An 11,250-nucleotide genomic window follows, 5' to 3' on the forward strand; every position below is an offset into this window, starting at 1 on the left:
GTAGTGATTGCAACAACTGAAGGAGAAAAGAATGGGACCTTTTTTTCAAAATGTATTGATATTTACTGGAGGCAGAGATTCTCCATCTAGCAAAACTGATATGGCTCTGCTTGGTCTTGTCTTACAATTGCATCTGCAAATGTTTTGATATATCTAGATATAGGCATAGGAATGACCTGTGGGACCTAAACAAATTAATCACCTTACTTAACAATTGAACTTGGGAGTGAGTTTTGACAGGAAAACTAATTGCAACTGTCTAGTTCTGCTTGTCTTTCAGCTGCTTTGTCCAGATGATGTTTTTTTAACATGTCTTGGTGCATACAGAATCTCCTATGGTGCCTTTAAAGCCAGGGTGAGATATTTTTAATCAAAAATCTGTAACCTTTGAAAACATATTTTATGTGACAAAATATACCAGTTTTAACTGAAAACAAGAGCTAATTCCAAATGACAGATTATGAGAATTATGCATGAGGAATCAATGACGTCAAAAGAAAGTGCTATGGCCTGCAGCAGATTTGGAAAGCTATTACTCCAGGCTCATGAGGTCAAGGAGGTGTCAATAAACTGGCCTCTTTGGCTACAGAGAGGAAGGCTGGCACAAGACAGTCATAACCTGTCTATCAAGGGTTTTTTTCCCCTTTTTTGTGGAAAAAATGGTTCCAGCCTGAGTCAGGGTGCAAAGCCCAGCTGCCTTTGGGTACCACAGCATCTCAGCACCTGAGAGAGAGAGAGAGAGACAGAGAAAGCAATACTTCGATTTGTTGCCAGCCTTGAAAAAATTGTGGCCTTCCCTCCGTCATTAAAAAGCTGCAACTGTAGGTCAGGTTTGCTTCTGTAGGGCAAACAGGACAAATTATTTTATCTCACAGTGCAATTCTGCAATCAATAGTTATGCCACTGTTGTGTCCCGAGAACCCTTGCTGCGTAAGAAGCAATGTGCATGCCTGTGCACAGACATGTGCACACATGTGCGTGTACATGCACAAAATGGCAATCTCTGCTGCAAGATGCATGCATTTGAGGTAGGGCAACATATATATTGCCAAGCAGGAAATCAGCAAGAAATAATGATGACTGCCGCTAAGCATGTTCAGGAGAGATTTGAAGAAAACTAGAGAGCTAATTTTGAGCAGCTTTACAGTTCTGGGAGGAAAAGCCTAGACACTTTTTTCATTGTGGTTTCTGAGGGGAGAACAATTAGTCAGTGGAAAGATGTACATGAATGTGTTTCGACAATAATCTGTCACTGCAGCCACAATTTTTACACACTGAGTAACTAAAATTAAATGCCTACATCTAGTCTTTTATCCACTGCTGTAAATATACCCATAGCTCCCTTTGCTCAACTCTTTGGAAAGGCAGGCCAGTTTTATTTGGGTGCCTCCCTTTAGGTGCTGAGGTTTTGAACCTTAGGAGCAATGCCTCTAAACCCAGAGAGACAGAGTTTACAACTGACAAAGCTGGAAGTTGTTGCAGCATTGCAGCAATTGGGGGGGGGAGTTGGTGGTGTTCTTTGTGTGGTTTTTTATTTTTTTCCTGGATAGGTGGGGTTTCTTGTCAAACAGTGTGAGAAAAAAGGTTTAATCTTTCACACTTAAAATGCCTAAGCCTGACCCCTCTTTGTATTGCTGATTCAGCCCAAGCCAGGCCAGGTGAGACCCCTGCAGAGGCGGCCTCAGCAGCAGTACAGGTACCTGTTGAATAGACACCTCCCTGTGTTTCCAGAACAGCAGAACTTACCAGCAACGTAAGTTTCTTGCAAACATTAAGCTCTGAGCTTCATAAAAGAGCATGAGAAGGGAGGAAAATTATAAATAGTGCTCTTGCAGAGTCGAATGGATGCAAAGAGAAAGAAAAGCTGAAAGCATTTGCATGATGAGCTCTGGGAGAGCAGGAGCAAATCAAAAATTTGATGAAAAGTTTAAGAAATTATCTTCCCTCCCCTAAAAATAATGCAGCAAAGTTGACATGCTACAGACTGCAAAATAAATTTACTGTGTTCGGTGCTGTGCGCCATGGGTGAGAGAAAAAAAGCACAAAAAGAAGAAAAGCCTTTTCCTATTTTGCTACACTCTGTGCCTAAAGCAGGCCAGAGAATTTTTTTTGCCTTTTCTATTAGTGCACAGGAAAGTAACTATATTGAATCTTTTCTACTTATTAAAAAGTACCTGATGTCCAAAACCAATATAGAAATACTTTTGGAGCTAAGCATGCTTAGTTTAAGGTGCTTTTAGGCGAGTGGCTGTATCTCAAGACAAAGCTGAAACACATAAAAGAAGTGGTTTTCCAAGGCTGTGTGTGGTGCCATGAGCTTTATGTGTGAATCAATGCAAAGCATGAGAAAGGCTCATTCGGCTTTTATGTAGCATATACTACCCCATGGATGTTACCCTAGTGTTATTCTGAAGCAGGATCTACATGCAGTAAAATACATCACAGACATATGACACAATACAAAGACAATAACTTAATCTGTCAGTTTTATTTTGGTGACAGGTTATCTACTGGTGCAAATCCATCCACTGTGAATAACTTCACTTACCTGTCCAAGCTGGCAAGCAGGCTCATTAGTGCTCAACTGAAACAGTGTTAAAGAATAGGTCTTTTCTTTTATTTCAGAATTTATAAAATGGATTTCTTGGCAAAATGGCCATCTGTCATGCATTTTATCCATAGCAACATAACATCAGATCATCAGATGGTGAATTTAGCTTTAAACATATGAATTTTCTTTTCTAATAAAATTCTTGGTATTTAAAAAATACCATTAATTTAATGTACCAGTGTGAAATATTCTGGAGTAATGTCAAAACACAAGGGACACTCTATAGGACTGTGCAAGCCCACAGTGTGTGCCCTGTTGGCTTATGGTCACAGACCTGACCAGGGATGGACCACTGATGTGTTCTACTCACTTCAAGAGTAAATGTCTCATATGCAGTCAGATCTCTCATGTGTTTCAAAAAATTAATCTGGAATCTTAGCAGTTACTCATTATTTTTAAAAGATACTTGCTAGTGGTCAGTAATAGCACTAGTTAGTTTTCTTAGTGCACCTTCTCATGCATGCTTTCTGGAATTCCTTATTTCCACACACACTAAACACCTGCAAGTATTTACTTGCAAAAGCTCCTTAGTTTCCAATTATTCATACTATTTTTTTTTCTTGAAAACAGATTTTGAAAGAGAGTTCAATAGCTGACTCATTTCTGAATCATCATTAATTTCAGCCCACTAGCCTTTTTTTAATCCTCATTTTAATACATGGGATTTAAAGTTGTTTGTTGTTTTCATTGACTTTAGGAATGCATTGAGTTGGTTGAAAAGAAGCATTACGGAGGGTAAGAAATGCTTTTGCCATCCAGGTCTCATAACTGCCCTTATTCCAGCCCTGTTAGACAAGTCCTCCTGGGCTATAAGAAATCCAACAGCTAGTTCTTAAGGTCATCCAAACCTTAGCAGGTCTAGACCTGCCATTGGGTCAGCTGTCATTATCTCTACATTCATGACACTACTCAACAAGGGATGCACTTTGATAGCTTGCAGTCAATTGTGACTTGCAATAATGCCAACACTGGCATTCATAGGCATTCATTGGAAAGCAACAGCAGGCAATGCATTGAACAAGTAGTTTCCTGTTGCTCCTAAAAAGCTTCAAGAGGACTGAAGGTTTCAACAAATGTAAGATTGCAGAACAGAACTGCCTTAGCAGCAGGTACTTATGGATGGATGGATGGGCAAACATTCAAATTCAGAATAAAAATGTATCAAATCAATGTACTACCTAAATTATTTTATGTCCTAAACCAGCTGATTTGGTGAAAACAGTTATCATAATACAGAGAGTACAGAGAGTACATACAGGAAGTCTTTGCAAGACAAGCAGCTCTCAAGTGTTATTTTGAAAGTTATTTTGAATAAGAGGGAAAAGAGAAAAGACATAGGAATAGAGGGAACAGGATTGACTACAGTAACCAGACTAAATTATCTGGTCTGACTTCTGGCATTAACAAAGAAAGTCTGCAAATAATCCAGCCCAGTTGATCCAAAAAGGAGACCTCCGGGTAGAGACTGCATGCAGGGCTAGGATTGTTTGTGTTGATGCAGGAGTGAATCCCTGCACTGTGCAATTTCAAGTCGAAGAAGGAGAAAATAACGTGTTAAGGAGTTACTCTCCTACTTGCAATCATCTCTTTCCAAGTTGCTGTAACATATCTTCTACAGTGAGAACTCAATGACCAGCATTAGCTGTTTTTATTCCTTTCCTGCTCTTCAGTTTTTCTCTCAGATGGTGTCTTCTGGGCTCTACAGAAACAAATGGAAATAATGGTATTTCCACTACAGTGTTCATTAGGATCGTCAGATCTTAGATCAGTCTCCATCAACGCCATGTGGTCAGAGAATGGAGGAAAACTGATCTGGAAATAACTATTATATTACATATAAAGATTTGAATGGTGTGATATGAGAAGGAGTGTTTTTATTTTCCAAAACTTCAGTAGAGGATCTGTTACCCTCACACATGAACTCAAGGTAGACATTTTTTGACACATTGAAGTTGAACAGACTACCTTGGTGTTCGGGATGTCTGCATTCAGTTCCTTGCTCTGTTACAGTCTTATTTCCTTGGTCAAGAAATACAAGCTTGGGAATCACAGATAAAATAGCATTTTCTAAAGCACTGATAAGCCAAATTTATAAACCAAACCTCTAAGTCAAAATTTTGTCTTTTGCATTACTTTATAATGGCATCCCAATGGATGCAAGCTCCAAAAAGCTTAACACATTCAGCAATGAAACTGAGGACCGGATAAGTGCTTTGAAAAATTCCATTTGAATTACTTTGGTCACAGTAAACATAAAAGAAAGGCAGTGCTTCAGGAGATATTTCCTATTCTAAAAAGATATAGCCCCAAAAACTAGAACGTTATGGTTTTTGTTAGTAGTTATTGAGTTGCTTCCTCATTCTGGATGAGCTTTCCAAGTTTGGAAAATATATTGTACCTTATAAGTGTTTTGTAAACATGATTTTATCTGAAGTCCCCAGCCTTTCATTTCTTGACCCAAGAGTAATTTTTGCCTGGAGATCATAGCTCTGCCACTGCAAGTTTAGCTTTAATTCTTTTAGCCTTGAATGACAGTAGTTATGAACACATCTTAGCCTTCCAGCCTTCAGCACAGGTTTTTGGCTTTCAGTCCAAATACTTTCCCAGAAACTGTAGTGGATTTGTAAAGCCCATGCAAAGGTGCCTTCACCACTGTAACGGGTGGCAGATGGATACAGTAGGTTAAGTTCACTCAGCTGTGATCATACCTTTGACTGCAGTGTAAATCTACTCCTTTTTTTGTATATTGCTGGTTTTTAACTTTATGACCTAGCCATTTTACTGATCAAAATAAGGTCATGTATTTGCAGGCTAAAGCCAGTCAGGGATTGGTAAACATCCTTTATCTTCACAGGGGTTGAACCCCTGGCTGGCTCTGAAATGACAGTTGAAATATTCCTAAAAATTATAAGTTCAAATGTTTTTGAGATGTCCTGATTTTATTTTTTTTAAGAAATGCATTATTCAGCATGGCCAGTACTAGATTTTTTGAGAATGCTGAGTACTAATGCTTTTAAATTAAAAATTGTTACCTAAATTACCTAAAATAGGGCACCCAAAAATGGAACTCTTCGTCTAAACTCATTATCATCTTTTGAATATGCAGATCAATACTTTTAAGCATTGATAGGACACTTCTTCACAGTCTCCTAAAGCCATATTTAATCGGTTCTTCTCTGTGCTTGCAATTTTATTCATGTGCTGATGTGTTCCTCTTTCCAAACCAGGTATCCCAATGAGCCATTCTCCAACTGACATAATATTATAATTGGCCATGATAATCTTGTATGATTCATACCTTCTGCTGGTTATGAAGAATAAAATTCTATACAGAAATCTATCTATCAATCATCTGTTATGTTTAAGAGGTGATTTTCTCACCCATGCACCTGCAGCTTTAAAAAAGGTTGAAGCAATCAATACATAAAACCCAGCAGATCCTCTTGGATATTTCAGGTCACATCATCATTGCTATTACTATAACCTGTTGTTAGTACTGGAGTAATATTTCAGGTTTCCTTGGTCTTGTCAGGTTAAGTCAGGACTCAAGCACAAACTCTATGATTATATATTTTGTTAACATATATTGGCCCTTGCTCTAGTCTAAGGAGAGACCAAGAGTGTCTGGCTCTCTGGGGAAGGAAACTCCAGCAGAGAGGGAGCCAGCTCACCCTGAAGCTATGCTCTGAAAGGCCATGCAGATACAACCAACTCAAGCCGTGACTCACAGCTGTGGCAGGGAGACTGCTGTGCTGGCAGAAGCAGCCCATGCGATGCAGGGAAGAAGACCAGCTTGTTCAGGCAGAGCTGTGCTCTCCCACTGTTCATTATGAATCAGCACCCCACGTAGGGCCACCTCACAGTGGGACATCAGGCTGCAGTGTCCCCATGTAAGTGAGCCAGACTGGCAACCCACTTTTGTTACCAGGGAGACACATCCTGAGGGATGCAGTTAGTAGGACCACCAGCAGCTGCAGGGGACAAGCCACAGCTCTCTCCCACAGGGCTGTATATGGACCCTCTGTAGGGAAGCTCAACAGCCATGGCTGAAGGTATATTGAGCCACCTAAAAGCAGGGTATTCTTGGAGGATGCCTTCTGGCCTCGTCTGAAACTGCATTAATACCTCTCCTGTGAAAATGCCATCTGAGCTATGGGAGTGGCAGAACTCAGTAGAGGTATAAGAAATCCAAGTCTGAGGTTTAGTATAATACTAATTTTAGAGATATGAGCTAATACATAGCACCAGTGTTCCATCCATGAGATGATAATAAAATAAATATATGTTCAAATGAGATTAAGTCATTTACTATTTTTGCAGATAATGGGAAGAGCACTCATTCGTTTATGCAGCAAGTTGTCCTACTGAGAAACATGAAACTCTTCTGATTATTTCTTACCTGGTGATTTTAGAGGAGAAGAAAATGCTGCATTTTTATATAAATGCCTTATAGCATAACATGGCTGAGGAGATGAATTATTTAGGTATGACAGTCAGTGACTCAGAATATCTCTGGTTTAAGATGCAGATCTGTTATAATAATTCTAGAAATACTTCTCAGAATTTTTCCCTGCATCATGTAAGTCTTATTCCGACCAAATCTCGAGGATTCCATAAGAATACTTTGTCTCCACCTGTATTTCCCTTATAACAATTTCTGTATAGCCTTTCTTGTAAGTTTATTCCACTGACCTACTGAAATCTGCTGGCTTTTTGCTTCCTGGTAGTCTTGATCACTCAGGACTTACTACTTTTTTTTCACTAAATGTGGTAATCACTTTCCAGCACCTTTACGAGACCTAAGGAAAAAAACAGACCTTCAGTCCCATTGGAAAACAATCCCAGGCTTTCTGCTTCCGGTCCCACACCACAACCACTAGGCTATGTACCAGAGACACCCAAAAAGCAGTCTGTGTCCAATGGGTGGGCCAGGCAGGAGCTCTCCCAGCGCAGGGCATGGGTGGACGGCTGCATAGGAAACTCTTGTTTAACCATCAGCTTCAACCTCTTGGCTTTCCACTCTTTCTGGGTGGCTCCTTTGCTCCACCTACACCAGTGGAAGTCAACCCCTGCCTCAAGCAGCTCATCCCACGGAGGAGGGACAAGTCCCAGGAACTAAAGTGGGACCATAAATGCAGTGACACCATGGTTGGTCTCAGAGACCAAATTTACCAGACATGCAACATACAGCCTGTCCAAACCCACACGATAACTCCACTGTGCCGCACTTGATTGTGCCATGGATACCCCGACTAGGTTTTGTTTGATGCTTAAAAGAGTCCTTACTGCATGAGGGAGAAACCATGTCCCAACTTTCTTAACCTGAGAACTGCAACACAGGGTTTTCAGACCTAAGCTAAGAGCTGCCATCTCCTGCAGGGTGCTGCTGGTGCATTAGGCAGGGTTCGGGCTCAAGAATCCACCCTATCCATAATGCAGATTTGGCTAAAGAGATGGACAAACACCTTAGGACACATACAGCATGCTTGCATGTTTCCCATGATCACTCTTCACCCTCCACATCCATGGCCATACACAAACAAGCCATTCACCTTCTCTACAAAGCAGTCTCTACCCTTACAGACCACTTTAATATTAGTGCAAAGGGGTCTCATGAAGGAACCTGCTCGGCCTCAAAATTCAGGTGCACTTGTAGCAGGATTTTTTTTTTTTTCTTCTTGGCTGACTTGAACTGTGATTAAGTTATACTTCAGTAGCTTAGAATAAAAATATGAATTAATTAGAAAGTAAGATATATAGTAACCATGGAGAAAACAACATGTGATTCAGACCTATATTAACAGTTTCAGCTAGAAAGAACGTTGACCATATTCCAAACTAGAGGTAGGTAAAATGACAATATATTCCACAGTGAAAAATTGGTAGACTAAATCTAATGTTACCTTTCTGCTATATTGTTAAAATATTTGAAATGCTTTAAATTTAATTTGACAGCCTGAAGTATTTTCTGTTTATTCTGCAACAGCTAGTACCCTATTCCCAATTTATTTTTGTGCCAGGATAGACAGGACTTGTTGATAATGGGGACACAAAACCCATAGGAGGGCTTGGTCTTTGTAGGGTACATGATCCTAATGCATACAGAAAACTGTAGATTTAGGGCTGCTGGGGTTTTTTTCTCTTTGATAAACAACTAGAAAATATCACAAAAACAGGTAGTCATAGGTCATTATGTCTGCTTGATTATATACCTAAAAGTAAAGAAATGCCAAATAACTGCACTGTCTGCTGGGATAAGGCTCTGTCTCCCATAGTTATTCTGACAGAAGGACTTTGATAATGCCATTAAAGGGCTTTTTGATAGCCTCAAACAAGAGTTGGGTAAACACAAGGCTCATGCCCTTAAACCTCCCACAGTCTGATAAAAATTCACTGGTTCGGCTTCTTCATTGGTTTCAGTGGAATTACCATGAGTTATGGCCCACAAAGTTGTCTGTAATGATTCCTAAACTACCTGGTTTGTCATCTTTATTCAAAAGCATGACTGACTTGGTGTAGTTGCAAATGTGCCCCCAAACATCTTTCACGGTTAATTTCTCTTACCGCCTTAGAATACAACAGGTTTCTCTCTTCCTTCCTGGAAGATCTTCCCAGTGATGGAGCTCAGAGGTGTCAGAGCTAGCTCTGAGCATGCTGACACAGCTATCACTCAGGGCAAAGACACCAGTTTTGATCCTAGAATCAGTAATGTGGCTTTGCCCACCAAACCAGAGTCCCAGGGGCCTCTCTGCCTCCCTGTTTGGTGAAACGTTGCCTTTGGAGCAGGAGGAATTAAAAGGGAGAATGTCCTTATTTCTTCTCTACTGTGAGAGGCAAGGGGATAAAAAACTTTTGGAAAATGCCCTCAGTTGACCACCTATTTCATTTTTTGTATATTCTGTGCTAGTTGCATGTTGAAGAAGAAATTATTCCCTTGAAGAGACTTCTACCTGCTGTTCACAGGAGAGTGCTTAGACTTGCACAAAAGAAACAGTGCATGTTGAAAATGTAGGTAAATGATATAGCCTTGGAGTTGGGAGTATACTGAGCCAGAGGTTCATTTAATACCACCTGTGGCAGCACTTATGCTGTTATCGATTTGGGCTGTTATGAAGAATGATGTTAAGTCTTATTTGTTTGAAAAAGCTTGCTTTACCAAGTTGCATCTGGGGTAAATATCTGGACATGAATCATCAGATCTGACCAGAATCTCATCTCTAGTCTGACATCAATTATCAACACACCTTTGATAAAACCTTACCTCCCGGGAAAATCAAGCAATAGGTGCAAAAGATGCTCTCATCAAAAAACCTGTAATATAAAAAACAATGTACAGAACTAAATACCCAAACAACAGAAGTAAGAGGGAAATGATGTTAGTATGAGTCACCTGACTGAGTCTATACATCTAGCGCAGATCAGAAGCGTTTCTAGAATTGCCAATATATTTATTCAATGTTAAAACACTGTTTGCAGAAGGAGAAAGACACACCATAATTTTCTCTGTGTAAAATTCCTGGGGTTTCTGGAACTTGGATTTTTCTTTAATTACTTCCAGGCCTAGATGCAATATTGATATCATTTGTATTAGAGAAGTTTTCATTCCTGTTCCCTTATAACACACACTGCTTCCCCATATCTGCTGGGAGTTTATAATCAGAGCTGTGATTGTAAAAGACAACATCTAAATGTGCTGGTCATTGTCTTTAAGCAGTAAAATGCAAACAACTCCATCCCCAAGGCCAGGATATGAAGAACTTGCTTTCAGTGAATACCACATCAACCCTTTTCCCATTCCTGTTCTTGCACTTACACAGGGCAGATGGTAGAAGAAAGGTCAGAAGATCATTTAATATGGAGAGTCCCTCTCTTTAGCCCTCTGCTCTGCTGCTTTCTCAGATAAAAGGTGGTAGATTTTCTTTATATTAGAGCAACGTTCTCTTCCATGTCCTGAGGAAGTTTAAGATTAGGAAAGAAAGTTTGTTTGCTAGTTTTAAGCTTGTGCACAGGACCACAGGGAGCAGCGATACCCTTCAGAAAAGAAAGCAAAATGGCTGTGATGATGGAGACAAAAACCTACAGTGATTTCAGTAGGCATGTTTGCTCCCATTGTGAAGGTACATCATGAAGGCTGCCAATGAAATATCACACTTAAAGTATTTTTAGAGACTTTTTTTCCCAGTAATGACTTTCTTGAAGTTTCTCTCTGGACTAGGCTGTCTGTGGAAAGACGTAAATTTGCAAGTTTTCAGTACTGTATTTCAAGGCTTACTGGAGCTTAAACAAGGAAGGAAATGTCTATACATGTGATATAAATGCAGTGGTCATTAGGATAAAAATGCCCACACACGCACACACACAAAAAAAAAAAAATCAAAGAAACTTAAACACCTATCACTTTATTGCATCAGTTCAGAGTAATTTTACTCAAACCCAATACTGAGATGTGCTGCAAAATTAATACACCACTTTCTTTTGTTTGCAATCTATTTTGATTGTTTATTGTGTTCAAGCCAAACTCCAGAGTCGTTGTGCAGTTCTTGTTCAGAGAGTGCTCACTGACAGCCCTGGGGCTCTCACTTGAGCATGGGCCGTGGGACCCAGTCTGGAACAAAGAGCTCTGGTCATGAACCATGCAG

The sequence above is a fragment of the Ciconia boyciana genome, chromosome 1 (assembly GCF_034638445.1).
Source record: "Ciconia boyciana chromosome 1, ASM3463844v1, whole genome shotgun sequence".
In the NCBI taxonomy this organism is placed as follows: domain Eukaryota; kingdom Metazoa; phylum Chordata; class Aves; order Ciconiiformes; family Ciconiidae; genus Ciconia; species Ciconia boyciana.